Source organism: Vidua macroura, chromosome 7 (assembly GCF_024509145.1).
Source record: "Vidua macroura isolate BioBank_ID:100142 chromosome 7, ASM2450914v1, whole genome shotgun sequence".
Lineage (NCBI taxonomy): Eukaryota > Metazoa > Chordata > Aves > Passeriformes > Viduidae > Vidua > Vidua macroura.
In genome coordinates this window covers 14,694,928-14,711,600 of record NC_071577.1, presented here as the reverse complement: position 1 = coordinate 14,711,600, position 16,673 = coordinate 14,694,928, and positions in this window count along the sequence as shown.

Sequence of the window (16,673 nt, the reverse complement as noted above, 5' to 3'; positions counted from 1 at the left end):
GGTCCTGTGCCTCCCCTCTTCCTGGAAAACATGCGCCTTCTCTTTCAAATCAGTGCCCCGTGGACATTGCAATGGGTTTAATTGCAGGGCAGCTAATGAGCACTCTCCAGGATTAGAGATGGAATGGGTCTAACCCAAAATCATAGCTTAGGGCACCCAAAAGTCTCAGTGGACTTTACAAGCTGATCACTTGCCAGACACAGAAGGTGCTTGATGGGAAAAGATGACATGCCATCCTGAAGCAGAAGCATTATCCAGCTAAGTTCTCTGGGCTGAGGGGAAAAAAAAAAAAAAAAAAAAAAAAAAAACCAAAAAAAAAAACCAACTGATGCTTCAAGGGAAATTTAGAAATCATAGTTGAATGGGTCTGATCCAGATCTGTCATGGATTTTTTTGACCTCCTGTCCTGAAAAGGCAGCGAGCATGCTCAGCATGTAACAGGATTGAGTTTCCACTGTGGAGGAGGAGTCTTCATCTGCTGTGGTTTGTTCACATGCTCTACGGTTTTTGTATTTCTTTTGTAATAATTTTTACCTTATGGCTGTGGCTGTTTGCATTAGGATCAGTCTCTGTTTCCCAGTTTTCAAATCCAGGACACAAAGCCATGCTGAAGAAGAGCACTGTGGTTGTGTATGTATGATGGTGGGGCAAAGCTTCCAGAGGCAATCAGGTGCAGCAACCCCAGTGGAACCAGTGGGAAATGCGATTTCCTTTGTGTCCCACCAAGAGCTCAGAATCCAACTGTATCTAACAGCTCTCTCTGCTGTCTTTCAAGTCCTCCCTTCTGCCCAAAATGACCTGTAGGTTTCTGAACCTCTTGGCAAGGGCAATTATCATTGCTATTCTGTTGGTGTTCAGCACTTGACATAAACAGTCTCAGATCATATTAGTAAGCTCTCAGGTGCTTCTACAGTACAAATAATAAATAATAATGAGCTGCAAGGAAGCCCTCTGAGTCTCAAGTTCAGGCTGGACTCCTACAGCTTCCACATGAGATGTCCATTCTGCGGACCTTCTGGGCTGCTGTTGTCGTGCAGTGGTGCTGCTGGAGAGTGGCTTGGGCTTGGGAGATGCAGTGCAGCTGTCAGCAGACACAGCTGTGTGCTGCATCTCTGAATGGTGCCCTTTCAGTGAATGGGTCGCATCACAGTTTGGTAGTTTATAGGAAGTCTTACCATAATATATGAGAACATTGGCATGGTTCACTAGATGGTAACTGGGGACTGGCTTGTGTTATTACACATATTACTCCGGACAAATGTTCGTTTGACTTGGCTTCAGCTAGCAAGAGCTCTGTTAAGAGCTGAAATCACAGCAGAGGTAGCATACACAGCAAGAGGAGGCCTGCTGTGCACAGCTCTCCTGCAGCACTGCAGAAAACACCCACAGCACGTAGGGCCTGTGGGAAGAAGAAGGTTCTCTGGAAACAAGCTTATAGCAGCATCGCTGGGGGTTTCTCTCTAGACTTTTTGCAGAGGAAGGAGATGCAATGCATTAAGAGCAAAGCCTGTCTTTGGCTGGAAGCTGCAAGACTCATGGTTCTGTTTTCACATCCTCTTGGGGTTTCCCTTTAGTCCTGTTCCTACGAGAAGCTGCTGAAGGTGTGGCTCTCACAGTCAAGTGCAGATGTGTGAATTAATAAGGAAATGTTGGCATGCAGGGAAGCAAGCCCATACTGCTTGCCTGCTGGCCAGCTTGTTGTGTTCCCCCACAGAGGTGCATGAAAAGTAAAGTACCTGGCTTGTCACAGCAGTGGCCAGGATTCACACAAAGATACTGCAGTCAAACTCTGCTCTGCTGTATGAGTTGGGCTTTGCCAGCTCTGCTGGCATGCCACAGGAGCATCACCTGTGTACCACAGCATTTCCCCCTCTAAAGAGCATCTCACTGGGGACTCCTGTTATGAAAAAAGATGGAAACATCTTTTCCTTTGGGCAGCCTCTTCCCATCCCAACAGCAGCTGCATCTTTGGGGCTTCTCCGTCTCTGCACTCCCATCCTGCTTGAAGAGGGACCTTTGAACAAGGCCTTGCAACACATAACCTGTAAAAAAATTTCCTCACAAATGAAATCTCCTGGGGTCTCAGTCCTTGTCTGCTGGGCAACTGTGAACTGCTGAAAGGAAAACAGATATTGTTCAAGAGAGAGAGTCAGTCTTTGGGCTTCTCTCTCACTACAATCTTTGTTTCTTGGCTTTGATTTCCCTTGAGAGTCTACATGGCTCTGTCTATAGCATGAGCAGCACTTAGCAGATCATCTCATACTCATTCAGCCTGTGGAATACTGCATTGCTGTGTGAGACAGCTGGAAAAAAGGCAGTAACTCCAAGAGCACTCCGTTATTCCTGGGGCGTTGGTTGCAGAACACAAGAGTTTGCAGGTTAAACATGAGCAAGAGAAAGCTTAGTCCAAAGTGACAAATCGTCAGAACCCAGAAAGAAACCCGTATTCTCTCAAATTGCAGATAAATGCACAGTGACTATCATACATGATTTCCTCTGAGCTCTCTCTGGCTGCCCGACTTGATTTGGTAGTTGAGGAAGCTCTGTTGGACTATCCTGTCTTCTGGGACAGTGCTCAGCAAGGGGCCAGCAGTTTGTCATCCCTGCCCTTTGTACCCATAGCAATTCCTGCTGACAGTGTGTAACTGTTATTACTGGTAAAGCCACAGGGAATGTTATGAGATTATTTTATAAGGAATGGGGGAAATAATTTTAGGAAGTGGAAGTTGCCTGCAGAAGCTGAGCTTAGAACTTGTTCTGAGGAAGGAAATTAAGAGGTTATACAGGTGATAAAGTGGTAGCCAAGAAGATCCGAGTCTTACTCCACAACACTTTGCTTTGAGAGTTGGTTTGTCAGTGGCCAAGTGTAGAGATGCTGGGTCTCATCATTCCCACCAGAGCTTTGCCAAGCAGAAGACAGGTGCCTTTCATGCCAGATGGATCCCTGCTGATTTGCAAAACCAGGAGTTGAGAGACAGAGACACAGAGCTTTGGAGGAGCAAAGGGTGAACTCTGTCCAGAAACTCTTCAAGATTCTTGGAAGCAGGCGAGCCGGCTCAATGGCTTCCTCAGTCTCTGACATCACTTTTCCTCTGTGGTAACACAAAAGACATCACTGAGTTTTTGACAGAGGTGTCTCAAGGGCTTTCGTGGCCTGGATGGGTGACATACAGTGCTGCCATACCCTTGCTGTCAGTACCACTCTGGTGGCGAATGACCCCTCTCCTGTTTGGGTAAGAAGGAAAAGCACTGGCTACAAACTTTCCACCCTTTGGCTCCTCCACCCTCCAGTTCACCAGGGGCTACCCAGGGAGACCAACTGTGGGGGCTGAACCTCTGCCCTCTTCTATTTTTCAAGTATGTAGTTCTGCTGCAGAGAGTGTCCTGAGAAACCATGACAAATCCCTTTCTGGGCAGAGTCACTACAGCATGTATATATACATTTTAAAATAATTTTTATTAACCTGTTTGCTGAATTCTGCACAAATTCAGGAGTGGTTTTCATTAAGTTGCCATGATGAAGGTTAGCAGAGTATTCCTGAAAAAACTTTCACCCAGCATTTGTGGTGTTAAGTGTGATTTTATAAGCCAGCAGGATTGCTCATGCCTTGCCAAAACTGGGGATGCACAGCCCTTTTCCTTAAGAAGGGCAACTGCTGCAGGAGCTCGCTCTGGGTCCGTTTGAAGTCAATGGCAAATTTCCCATTGGCTTAAGTAGGAACATGTGTTTCAAGAAATTAATAATGTGAAACTTGAAAAGCGAGGGGTGGCGTGATCAGGACATGGCCTGGTTTGACCTGGAGACTCAACTTGTGTTTTACTGCTATGTCTGCCTCTATCTCTCAGCCGTACATTAAACTGTACAAGTCTGATTTGTGTCAAAGAGAGCTACATGCTATTATTAGTAACCTGTATTATTAGCATTAATGGGATTAGGACTGATAAACTATGGAGGTTTTTTGTTTTCCACCGGTAATTTCCACTTTAAACTGGACTTGGACAGAGTGTGTGTCAGGGCTTATGGCCTCTGTATTTGTCATGCATGTTTTGTTCCTGGTTTAGACAAGCTGGTAGAAAAGTCTAGGAGTACAAATAAAGGAGGTCTTCAGAAAGAAATCCCTTAATAGAGGCTTGTTGAAGCAGCTGCTATTTTCTTCTTCAGAGCAGAGTAAACAGTTAATAAAATGACATTGCTGTTGCTGTGATGAGTTGATCCTTAGGGCTGACATGGTGCTTGTCCCCAGACACAGCTCTTGCTGGCTGCAGGAAAGTGGGTGAAGATTCCCTGAGTCTCCAGAGAAACTGGCACTGTGAGAGGGTTTCAGTGCAATTGTGATCCCCAGCCTAGCCCACATGGTCATCCCATGTGTCTTTGCAGGACCTGGGCAGACCTGGGCAGCACGAGGAGGCAGTGCTGGGAGCTCTAGCCAGGCCTTTTTAGTAAAAGCCACTGGTCAGGGATTTATAAAACAGCACAGCCTGTAGCGTGGGGCTGTGGCTGTGCAGGGTGTGGGGCAGCTCAGCCGTGCTTTGCAGAGCATGTTGGTGGAGAGCTGTCCATGCAGGACTCCAGAAGGGACATGCCCATGGCCAGCAGCCACAGCTGCCCAGTCTCAGAAGGACACTGGCCACCACTGGGACCAGCTGCACGGAACGCCCTGCAAGGCGAGACCGTGCCTGTGCAACAGGCACTGGCACAGTCCTCACCAGCCAGAGCATCCTGAGGAGGCCAGGGGCTCCTATCCCCTTGGGACCCACCGCCCAGGGGCCGTGTCCTCCCCACTAGACCAGCAGGGAGGCTGGACAGACATCGCCATGTGTCTTGCCATTCATTGCAGGACAAATGCTTATTGAAATAATTGCCTCTAACAGCTTGGGAGAGGCCATTAGGGTCTGCCTGGGCAGTGATCTACAAATAATTACTCCCTCTGAGATTGTCTCACTCTTGCAAACCTCATACCAGGTGCATTAAAGCCGACCTACAAAGAAAAATGTTTTTGTCTCTCGCCTTTGTCTTTTTTTACTATTTTTTAAAATTCCCTGTAAAGTTTTATGAAATACTACTGTTATTGGTGCATTGCTCATCGCTTCTTAGGGTTGCACCAAAGGGTGAGCCTTGCTTTTTGCAGAGTGGGAGACAAACTTGCTGATATTTTGCCTTAGAAACAGGGGGACTGTTGAGGTGAGCCTCTGCTGAGCAGAGAGACTGTGTGGGTCTCAGGCAGGGGATGCAAGCCCTTAATTGGAGGGACAAAAGTGCCAGGTGTGATGAGAGATACCTGTTCTCCCAAGCCCTTCACCAGCAGTGTCTGTGAAGGACCCCAGCAGAAGGGAATTTTCATCTGAAGAACACGCAGGGTTTTTTCTAATTGAAGCATTTTGTAAGAATGTGCCAATCTGGACATAATTTTCCACAGGAAAGTTGAAGTGAATTATTTGGGTTTCTCTCTTGTTTTGATAATGGTGAAATGTCTTGTTTTGATTTCCATGATGAAAAAAATTTTTTACTCCCACCTTCTCATTTTACTTTGTTTTTTGCTAACTATAAAAACACTGTTCAAAACAGTTAGTAATTTATCATTATCTTTTTATTTAATATCATATCTATTCTTTTATATGTGCCGTCATGTTTTGACATCTAAGCCAAGTGTCTTTTTATTTTAGTCAAACGAAACAAAATTAAGTTTAAATGCCAAGGCAAAACAATTCAATGTTTATTGAAACTAAATATTTTCTTAGGTTTTGGGGAGGTTTGGAGTTTTTGTTCGGTTGTTTTTATTGGTGGTGGTTTTTTGGGGGGGTTGTTTAGTTGGTTTTTTGTTTTTGTTTTTTGTTAATTTGGGTTTTTTTGTTTTAGTTTGGGTTTTTTTTTAAAGTTTTCCACTTCATGATGGGAAACTATATTCTAGGTGTGAGGCTGTGTAAATCGCCTGTTTTCAGTCAGTGTGCTCTTGGGCACTCAAATCAGAGCTAGCAATTAAAAAGCAAGCAAGCAGGTTAAAAAGAGTATGAGAAAAAAATCATTTCCCTTTTCAGTTAATGAGGCTGGACATGGAAGAAGAAAGAGAGAATGAAAGGCTTTGGTGTGACCTGTTGTGTAGCAGTAGCAGTGCTTAGGAAATGACTGTAGGATGTCCACGCTTGCAGTCACCATCTGATCAGCTCCCAGGCTGGAGCTTATGAAGTTGTGCCCAGAAGCAATGGAGAAGGTGGTGCGGATTCCTGAGGTAGAGAGGGTAGTGCCTCTGCCTGGCACAGACATCTGGCTTTGGGTGCTGGGGTTTCTGTTATCAGTGTTGTAACCTGTATGATGCTTTCACATTGGGCTGTGGTAATGGCATGTATACATCACACTTTGGAGATGCTTTTTATTGACTTAATGTGAATATTATTGTCATTGTTTATTATGGGGAAGTATCTCATAGTAATTGAAATACAATATGGTGCCATTAATCACGCTGAGTATGAAATGCTAACTTTAAACTGTTGATAGTATATTAAATGCTCCTCTAACCATAAAACAATTTGACTTGCAGTCAGATAGTTTACAAATGGCCAATGTGTAGGATTCACGGTGATTGACATTTATATGGCAGTGTTCATGTGCTCCAGTTCCTGAACAAAGTACTTTCTTTGGGATTTCTGTGAAGGTATTGGGACTTGCTGCTTTCCAGTTCCCAATGCAGAGATGTAAAGGGATGCAAACTTCAGGCATGACCATTGTGTTTTACAGCATGTCCACTGCAAACCTGAGAGATGTGTGACAGTGGATTGCCCAGTGGGCAGTGTGCTGTATACATTGCTGGCCTTCTTTCCTCAAGACTCCTGATGAAGGAAAGCAGTAAAGAAGGGACAGAAACTCAAATAGTGAAGTTTTAGGCAGGGACTGCTGAAATGAAACCCACGGGCTTTTATGGGATGCTTTTCTAAATTCTCTCTCCTGTATTAACTAGAAATGCTTTTGAAAATAATTTTCAATTAAAACTTAACCTACCTACCAAAAAGGAAAAAATAATTTAAACTGATAGCATTGTAAAATGATACCAGTGCCATACACAGCACCTTGGTCACGTGTGATAATTCATCCCCAGGCCATGTCCAACCCTGCTGCCTGTGGCACAAGCCCTGTGTGTGCCCAGTGGCACAGAGCACCCACGGGCAGGGTCAGGGGCTGTGTGCACTGACAGGCACGGCATGGCACAGCCTGGCCAGGAGCAGGGTGGGCTGGACAAAATACAGAATTTTAGAAAGCTCAGACATTTGCTGCTGCTGTGGCTGGGAGAAGCACTGCTATTAAACCACTTACTGGAGCCCCACTTTTTACTGCCCGGTTTAAAAGACGTACTTCAATGGCATTCACAGGAGGGGAGAAGATGTGTAAGGTCATTTCACAGGGCACATGTTTAAAGATTTTCCAAGAAGAGCAGAGTAAGGTCTTTCTTCTGGGGAGGGAGGGCCCTTTTTTTTTTAGCCAGAGCTTTTATTGTCAATATGTATTTTTAATAGAAGGGAAGTGATAGAAGCAGTAGCAGGTGACAGAGCCCACTGCTGTTCAGCTGCTGACATTTATAAAACAATGCCAATGTCTCTTCAAAACAGACGCTTGCTTTCCATTGCTGTATTGATGTACACATTTATTTTATAGCCAACAGCAGCAAGATGAAAATGATAATGCATGAAGAAATCCCAGAGGCACAGCCCAGTGGTTTTGCAAGGCAGCCTCTTTGCCTTTGGCATGGTCTGGATGCTAACAGTCCTGGATGAGTCAGTGTGAGGCAGCACGGGCTGCTCTCTCATATGCACTGAATGCTCGCTCTTTTTTCCTGTTTCTGGTGACACCACCTGTGTATATCTTTATCATCCTGACACATTTACATTTATTTCTCAGTTATGTACAAACAAACCTGGGCAGTTCAATGGCAGGTGTTGACTGGAAAGCACTGATCAACTGTGAGGTTGTGTAACATGGTGGGCACCAGAGAGGTGAAAAAAAGTGTACTACAGGCTATAAAGGAGGAGAGGAACCTTCCAAATAGCATACTGGAGCAGAATATATTTAGTGTGCGGCATCAGTATAGACCTAGGGACACATGAATGGTGGTGCCAGTCTGCAGGCTCAGCCCCTGTGGACCAGCTCAGGCCCCAGGTGTTTGCTGGGGGAACACTGAGGTGCCATGGGGCTTATACTGAAAGCCCCATGTCTAAGGGTTTCCTGTATCTGGCACTGAAGTGCCCCTTGTGCTGAGGAGGAGGAGGAAGACTGGTCACACTAGGTTAGAGCCCAGCCTTGCAAATCGGTTCTTGATCAAGCATTTTTGGTCATGTAAGAATAGTCCTCATGGCAGCAGGCTGACCTTCAGTCCAGGAGGAAAGCTTATCACGTCTTGTAGGATGATCCTTACTGCAAGGAAATCAATACAGCAATAAGCTTTTATTTCTGGATGAAAAATTAAAATAAAGAATACGCCATATCTATTGATTCTTTGAATTTACATATTTGGATATATTTACATTTGATGTCTGCCTTCTGTGTGCAGCTGTTTGCCAAATGTGAAAGGATTTGTTTTTTAAACCTGGGGGTGAGTTCTGCCCTGTGCATTTAAAATAAGATTTCTCTAAATTATTGAATATGTCAATAAATAAAGCAGAGGAAGCAGGCAAGGAAAAACCCAGAGGTCCTTGGTGAAAGGAAGTTGTAGATGCTGGTAATAGGCTCTTACAGCAGTAAAAGAGAAATAAAAAGGGCAACTAAAAAATGGAAGGGACAAAGAGTGGAACTGGGTATCTCTGCTCTGATTTTCTCTGGGTCGGATGATGTTTATTGACTTGGCTGTGAACTGCATTTTTGGCGTTTCTGTGAATTTAATTCTGCCTCGTAGTTGAAGGTGAAGGATAAGAGAAACATTTAAATAAATGCTTCAGCAAAGGGAGAAGTCTGAGATGTGCAGGTGTCGCAGACGTCTGTGGGAGGGGGCAGACAGGCACCAGGATGAGGGAGCCCTGGAGGAGCTGCCAGTGCCCAGGCAGGACACTGCTGGGAAGGACAGTGCTGGGAAACCCAAGGGACTGGCGAGGAGGAAGGGGGCACCAGCGTGGCCAGTGGCAGAGCTGGGGGCTGCCTGCGAGTGCCTCGGCCCTGACCCCACTGCCCCGCCAGCTCCTGGGGGAGCTGATGAATAAAACATCACATTTTACAGAACATGTGTCATCCCAGCCCCAACAGTATAAAGTCTCTAACTCCCCTCTCAAGAGATATTGCAAGAGCAACCATTTAAATGAGCGTTACATTATTTACAAGTTTCACTATTATTAAATTAATGTTACATTCATCAGGGCTTTTGTTTTGTTTTGTTTTCAAGGCAGAGCTGTAATTTGAGCAACATATTCATCAAGTCTGAAATGGTGGCTCCAATTATTTTAACATTCATTTGCCCATTCAGCTTCCTTTGCATCTGCTGGTTTCCTCCCTGTGACAGTATGTCGAAGCTGGGACACATTTGTGCTGCTCAGCTGCGAAGCTGCCACGAGGGATGTGATGGAACATGTTCGAGCCCAACACAGTCAAGGCCAGCGGGGTTCCTCTGCAGGGGCAGTAAGATGCTGGTTGCAAAGGCAGCACGTGCCCAGGTGTGGATCTCCTTTTTCCACTGGCAAATCCTTCCTGGTGTCAGACACGTAAAGATGGAGCTATCAGCTTCCCAAGGGTAACAAAAAAAGGCTCCATCGATTTGCTGGCACAGGAGCCTCAGTACAGCAGTCGTGTGCCTGTGTTGTAGCAGTGCTTGTCAAAGTGAGTGTGGGCTAATTGGTCCAAATCTGAAAGGATGCTCCTGAGTGCTGGGTAAGCAACCATAAGAAAGCATCAGCCATTCAGCAAGTGCTGAAAATAAGCCAGAATAGCTAAAACAGAAAAATGTTTCATTATTTATTTTAATGCTGGAAGTGTAAGCTTTCCTGTCATGATCATAAAATCTGATCATTTATTAATGCTCCTCACTTTGAGGCTACATCATGTACCATCCCAGCCTTCTGCCATTCCTGGCGTCTTCAGCCTGGTCCCACAGCTGTGCCCTCCCATCTACCCATGCTGCTGCCCATCCCTCAGCAGGTGCCAGGATCCCTCTCTTCCCAGCCACAGGCTCTCATAAGGCAGTGGTGGGGAAAGAGTGGACTTTTAGAAACAAAAAAATCAATAACCACGATCTGTTTTCCCTTTTTCTGCTTTCTCAGCCTGGGAGATTCACTTCAGCTTTTCCCTGCAACCACGAGAGCTAATGACATGCTTTAGGTTTTGGTTTGGTTTTTTTTTTTTCTTTCCCAGATGAGACAGGAGGATCTCATCTGATTATTTACTCACAAAAGCTAGGGCCTCTGGGGTAGGCACAACTCAAACATCACAGGGCCCCCCATAACACCATGCAAGGAGATGGCCCTGATGCACAAGTGCCCTTGTAGGGCCACACTGATGTCTGTGGGATGAGCCCTGGCAGCTGTCCCAGACCCTGATTTTGTGCCTCCCCTGGCACACCCCCCGGGATCTCTCCCCTGCTGTGGCCATGCAGGAGTTGTGGGGCCACAACTCTCAGGGACCAGCTGGAGCATCAGAAGGATGCATAGCTGGGGGGGGCGGGGGGGCAATGTGGGAGACAGGATATCCGCATTCAGAAAAATAATGAAATGTGGCCCCAGAAAGACCCTCAGCGACAGCTCCTCGGATGTGCCTGCGCTCTGTTCATTAATCTGTGATAATTAGACTTATTTGCAGAGGTTAACAGCAGTGGCACATGGTAATTAACCACTCATTTCCTGCCAAACAACTCATAAAGCTTCTCAGATGCCACAGGTCCAGCTGCAGGTAGTTTTGGTGCTGATGAGATCCAGTGCTGGGAGGTCAGGGACACCCTCCCAGGGGGACATGTCCCCGAGACCTCTTGTTTGTCCCAGACCTGCTTCAGGAACAAGCTGCAGGAGGGGTAGGAGGAAAACAAATTGCTACCCATCTGTTCTTTGCCCCTCTCTTCTTCTACCTGCCTTGATGGCCAGCTGGGGGCTGTAATTTCCCCAGAGCAGAGGCAATATCACCCCAGCACCTGCAGGGCTGCTGTGGGCAGGTATTTTGGCAGGGTGAGTGCAAAGGGACCAATGTACCCCCCCCCCCCCCTCAGTTTTGCAGGGGACTGGATATATGACATTAGAGCTACTGAGCACTGCAGTCCTGATGGACAGTATTAGCAGAGCTGTGCTCAGCTTTACCAGTGTAGGGGTTAGGGAAGATGGAGCAGAAGGGTGGATTTTGGACAAGACTTCCCTTTTATCCCTTCTCCCCCTCTCTACCCCCACACCCCCCCAGCGAAACCAAGCTAATTAGTCAAATAGATGAGGATAGGCCAGGCAGGGAGAAGCCCCGTTGCGTGTCCTATATTAGTAACTCACGTGGGAGTAGCCAGATTGGAAGGAGATTGAAAGGGAAAATTGTAGGTGTACATCGGAAGATAAGTGGGCTAAGCCTTTTCCCCGGCCCCGCGTGCCTGGCTCCCAACACAAAAATGATGTCATCCTTCCCGGTGGCCGGCCAGCCACCCCACATCAGCCGCCTGCAGCGTGACGGCCAGCGGGGCGCTGCTCGGGGCTTCAGCCCGTCAATAAATGATGAGCCGCGGCTGGGAGCGAGGCAGCGCGGCCGCTCTCACCGGCATTAAAGCAATTAGCCAGGAGCGAGGAGGGAGTGACGCTGGGTTTAGCCCCCCAAAAGTTGCACAGGCAGCTGCAGGGAGGGGGGCAGCCTGTGACAGGGGTTTCTGTAGGCACTGACTGCATCCATCTTTCTTGAGCTGCCTGCCGCTGCCACCCCACCTCAGGCAGGAGGGCCCTGCTTGCCAAGATAGAACCATTGTGTCTGCACTGAGTTGCTTTGGAAATCACAAGGCCTGAATCTGCTCTGCCTTATGTGGGGTTTATCACAGGTGGCTTCTGTTCTCAGGAAGTTGCTGTGTGCTAGCACCATCCCATCTGTCTCAGTGATAAGAAATCCTCTCTGCTGTCCTGACCCCGTACAGCCCAGTCCCATCCCAGAGCACAGCGTACTGGGGTCCCCAGATGCTCAGAGGACCGGAGTGGGCATCACAGAGACACATGTGGCGGCTGCAGCACATCCATGAGAAAGTGTGTTAAACAAAGGAGCACACCTTCTAAAGCAGCAGGCAGCAGAGTGGTGGGTGATTTTCTGACCCGCTAATGGGGCACATTTCAGTATTGGGGCCCCATGCAGTGATTTCTGTTCTGCTGTCAGTGACCAGCAGCAGATCCTTCCCTTGAGGAGTGACACACCAGCCTGCGGGGTGCTGTCCTGCCGCTCCGGGGGAAGCAGTAGGTATTTGCAATTAGCACCTTCTCCCTGGACTCAGGAGTTTGCTTCAATTATCAGTCAGGCAAGTGCAGCTCAGAGATGTCCAGCCTTTGCTGGAGGCAGGTCAGCAGCGGGGCTGCATGCAGTGCCATGCTTTGGGAGGGGCAGCGGCTCCCAGCTCTGCCTGGCATCCCAGGTGCCGCCTGTTCTGCTCGCTGGCCGCCACTGCCACTTCTCAATTCCCACACCAATGGCAACTGAGGTGACAAGTCCAGTCCTTGGCTCTGTCAAACCTATTTTCCTGACCTACTTTTCTTTGCTCCGCAGTGGTGGAGCAATGCCCAGTGTGTGCCTTGTGCTGGTGGCACTGTTGCGTGCAGGATAGCTCTGCTCCTGCCGACTGAGAGGGCATCTCAGCAGCAGAAGTTTCCAGGGGAAAAAAACAAACAAACATAGAAATGCAAAAAGCAAGGGGAACAAAGAACTTACTTCCGCTGACACCCTGCAGCCAGCAGTGCCCATCTCACCCTGTGAGATCCCCCAGCCCTGCTGTAAAGGGCAAAACACAGCCAGCTGTGGGCCATGCTGAGGGGACTGAAGGATGGCAGGTCCAGGAAGGGCTGTCCTGTTGTTCCTATCACTGCATTCACTGTCACTGCTTTCACCTTCAGGGTAAAAGCCAGACAAAGATGCTGTCACCAGTACCAAGGATTTTTTCCTTCCAGGCTTTTTTTTCCTTTCAGGGTTTTTTTCCTTCTGGGTCAAAACCACCTTTAGCTGGGTGGTTCAATGAACCATGGCTTCACTGAAGTCAGTCATTTTATGTATGCCTGCCTTTCCTTGGTGATGGTGGGGAGCAGAAGAGGCAGTGGCTGGCAAGCTCTGGGCCTTGGAAAGGGAAAACAATGGTGAGAGGAAACACTTCTGCTGCAAACCTCTACTTTCACAAAAAAATATTTCTTTGCGCCAGGGAAAAATCACGTGGGGAAAAATGTCTTTGCTCACAACTCCAGGGCTGGTTTTACTGGTGTGTGGTCCTGCACCTCTCCCTCTCTTGTCTTTTCAGACTCCTTTGCCAGCTTGCTCTCACACTTCCTCACAGCCATTCCTCACAGCTTTCCTGTGTGCCTGCTCTTCTTACCCCAGGACATCTTCATAGTCACAGCCAAGTGCCTTTGTTGCACCAGCTCCCACTGAATCTCTCAGGCAGCATGGGTTTTCCTTGTGTGTCTGTGCTGTGCATATTTTGCTTATTGTTTCAGCTCTTTGGGGTATCAAATGAGTTCATCAACTTCTTTATCCCAAGTGACAGGACACAGCAACCTCCACAGAGTTTTGTTGGTACACAAGCTTTACAGTTCACAGGATGTGCCACTGTATCCAGAAATTAAAAGCAAACATTTTTTCTGAATTAGACAGAAACTTAAAAACTAGCTAGACTTCTCCCAGCTGGAAGAATGTCGTAAGTGAGTTTGGGAAGCTCTCAAATTTTTTTTTTTTTTTTTTTTTTTTTTTTTTTTTTTTTTTTTTGGTTCAGTGACAGTTCATTGAGCAGGAAATGAAACATTTCAGGATTTCAGGCTGGCATTTGTCAGTGTATTTCTAACTAGATGCAAAAATGAGTGCTTGCATCTGAAGGAAAAACATAGCTAGGCACATGTGCAGTAATGGGAATGAGCATTTGTGAGGAGGACAGTTCTCTCCCAACTTGCTGGCAATGCTCGTGGTTTCTGTGGTCCAGGATCTCCTCTTACCACGTGTCTCAGCAAAAAAACAATGCAGATCCCAGCCCATGCAGCCCAAATGCAAGACCAAAATGCTGTGCTAGTGCCTGTTCACCAGAAGAGGTCACATGCTGACATTTTATCTGTGACCCCCCAGCTTGGGGGTCTCCATTCAAATGCTGGCCCTCTGGGGCAGGGCTGTGTCCGTGGGCTCTCAGGGCTGTGGGGGTACTGCAGCTCTGCTGCTGCTGCTGCAAAGCTCTGCTGTTGCACAGCAGCTGCCACTGCTGTATTTTAATGGTCATTTGCATGGCACTGTGAGACAACCTAACACCTTATAGCAGCAAGCAAGTTTGCAGAAGGACTCTGGAAATTATGCCAAATAAAAACACACTTTGAGGGTTAACTGGAGGCCTTCCTTCAAGCCACACTTCACCCCCTTCCTGGAGCCTATCTGTGCTTCCATCTGGGTGTGCTCAGCAGGCACAGAGGGCAATCTTGTTTCTGGAAATGCTACTAGTAGCCTCAGTTTTCTGAAGTCTGAACCCATAACAGAATACTAGCAGTTTTTAATTCCACCTCTTGTTCCCTTTCTTGTTTTTCTCCGGAGCTGAGTGGACCATGAGAGCAATAATATCCACACCAGCAGAGCAAAGGAAATGTCTAGTGGTGTGCATGCTGACAACACAAACCAATCTTCTGAGCCACAGTTCTAAAGAGTGATTTTCTGTAAAAAGATAAAAATAATGATAAAAAAAACACTGCTCCTTTATGAGACCCACAGAATGAAAATTAGCCTGGTGATTCCATTTTTATTTTGTTTAAAAGGTTTCCCGTTTTTCTAACCAGCTATTGCAAAAGGATTTGCCATTAGCAACAGAAGAGGCTTCACATCTGGTCAGGGTTTCACCATCAGACAAAGGGGAGGACTTTAGTGAGGCATTAAATGTAGATAATGGATTATCAACAGGGAGAACAGACCTTGGGAGGGGGGGTGTGGGGAGGGACGAGGGGAGGATGAGGCATCAAGGGGCACAAAGGCAGCAAAGTCAGGCATCAGGGAGGGCTGCAAATAGCTCTAGGGGGCTGCTGCTCCCTCCTTGGGTGGCTGTGCTGGTCTCCTGCTGCCTCCCAGACATGGCAGTCAAGAGAGGAAATCAAATATTAACTGGTTCCTGCTCCCAACCTGCATGAGGAAAAAGATGAGTGAAGCAGGAGGGAGACTGGTGGAGCCAGAAGAACAGTAGGAAGCCATGCAGAAGCCAAACACTAAATTATTAGTGAGCGTGAGTAGCAAAGCTTTCAAAGGCAGCTTTGACAGAGACACTAACAAAATCCCCAGGGTAAACAAGAGCCTTTGTTAAAATTAGTGTAAGACCTATGTAGCAGCTTTGGTGGATTCAAAGAGCAGCCCTGGGATGGAAGAAGGTGAGCAGGCAGAAGCCAGGAGAAAACGAAGTGCCTGGAAAGAGCAGCAGGGAGACCTAGTGAAGCTGAACAAATCTGGGGAGGAGGGAGATTTGCAGTTAATTACACTCCATCCTGCCCAGCAACCCCAGCCTGGAACAGGACCCCAGGCACGTGGCAGGCCCAGAGCCAAAGGCAGCAGCCTGGGCAGCAGGTGCTAGGAAGCCATGCCCAGAGGAGCACCACCATTGGCGAACACCAGTTCATCCAGAGCACCTGGAGCAGTGGGATTGAAGCATCAGCAAAGGCTCTGTGCGTCTGTCCTGGGCATGTGGAGCCTGAAGCCCGGCTCTGTGCGTCTGGCCGGGATGAATTCTGGCCGGTGTCCCACGGCCCCCCTGCCTTCCCCTTCCTTTGTGCCTTATAAGTCAGGACCCTCCCTGGACACCCACTGTGCCTCTGGCAGCCTGGGGAAATGGGCTGGTGGCTTGGCAGCCCCAGGAGCCTCGGGGTGTGGGAGAGCCCAGAGAGTGCCCCATGTAGACCAAAATCGGGAGAGTAGGAGCCAGAGCCAGGAGCCCTGGGGCACGGGAAGGGCAAGCTGGGGAGGAGACACCATGGGCAATAGATTGCTTTCCTTTCTGTCTGCAGATCTCCTTGTCTCTGACACTGTAATAAGGACTCAGACTGGGAGGGAGATGCTTAGGTACCCAACAGGAAGGGAAGACCCTCTGGAACAGCCTGAACTGCTGGTTATTTGGCATTTGCAGTATTGCCTTAGAGACATCTTGGGGATCGTGGCACCTTGCAATTTGTCTCTCCAGTGTCTCCCACCGTGTGAATGCCAAGCAGAGCTTGTCCTGTAGCTTTTCAGTCCCCCAGCTGTCAGCAGAGTTTGGTGGCAGTAACTTTGTCCCGTCAGGAAACCTTGCTGGGAAGGAAATCATGGAGGGTTGATGGGTGATGCTTGAAGAACTGGGCAGAGGAAGCTGTGTCTTCCTAAGAAACAGCTGGGGCTCTCAGGGCAGGGATTGTGCCAGATCTGCTGCCCACACCAGGAGCCCCAGGGTCTTGGGGGCTAGGTGGTGGGAAGGGTCAGCCAGCTAAAGTGAGAGGATTTGGGCAAGCTCCATCCCTGGAGGATCTGCCACGGCAACTGCGTGGGCCCGCGGCCCGCTCTGTCCTCTCTGCCGTCG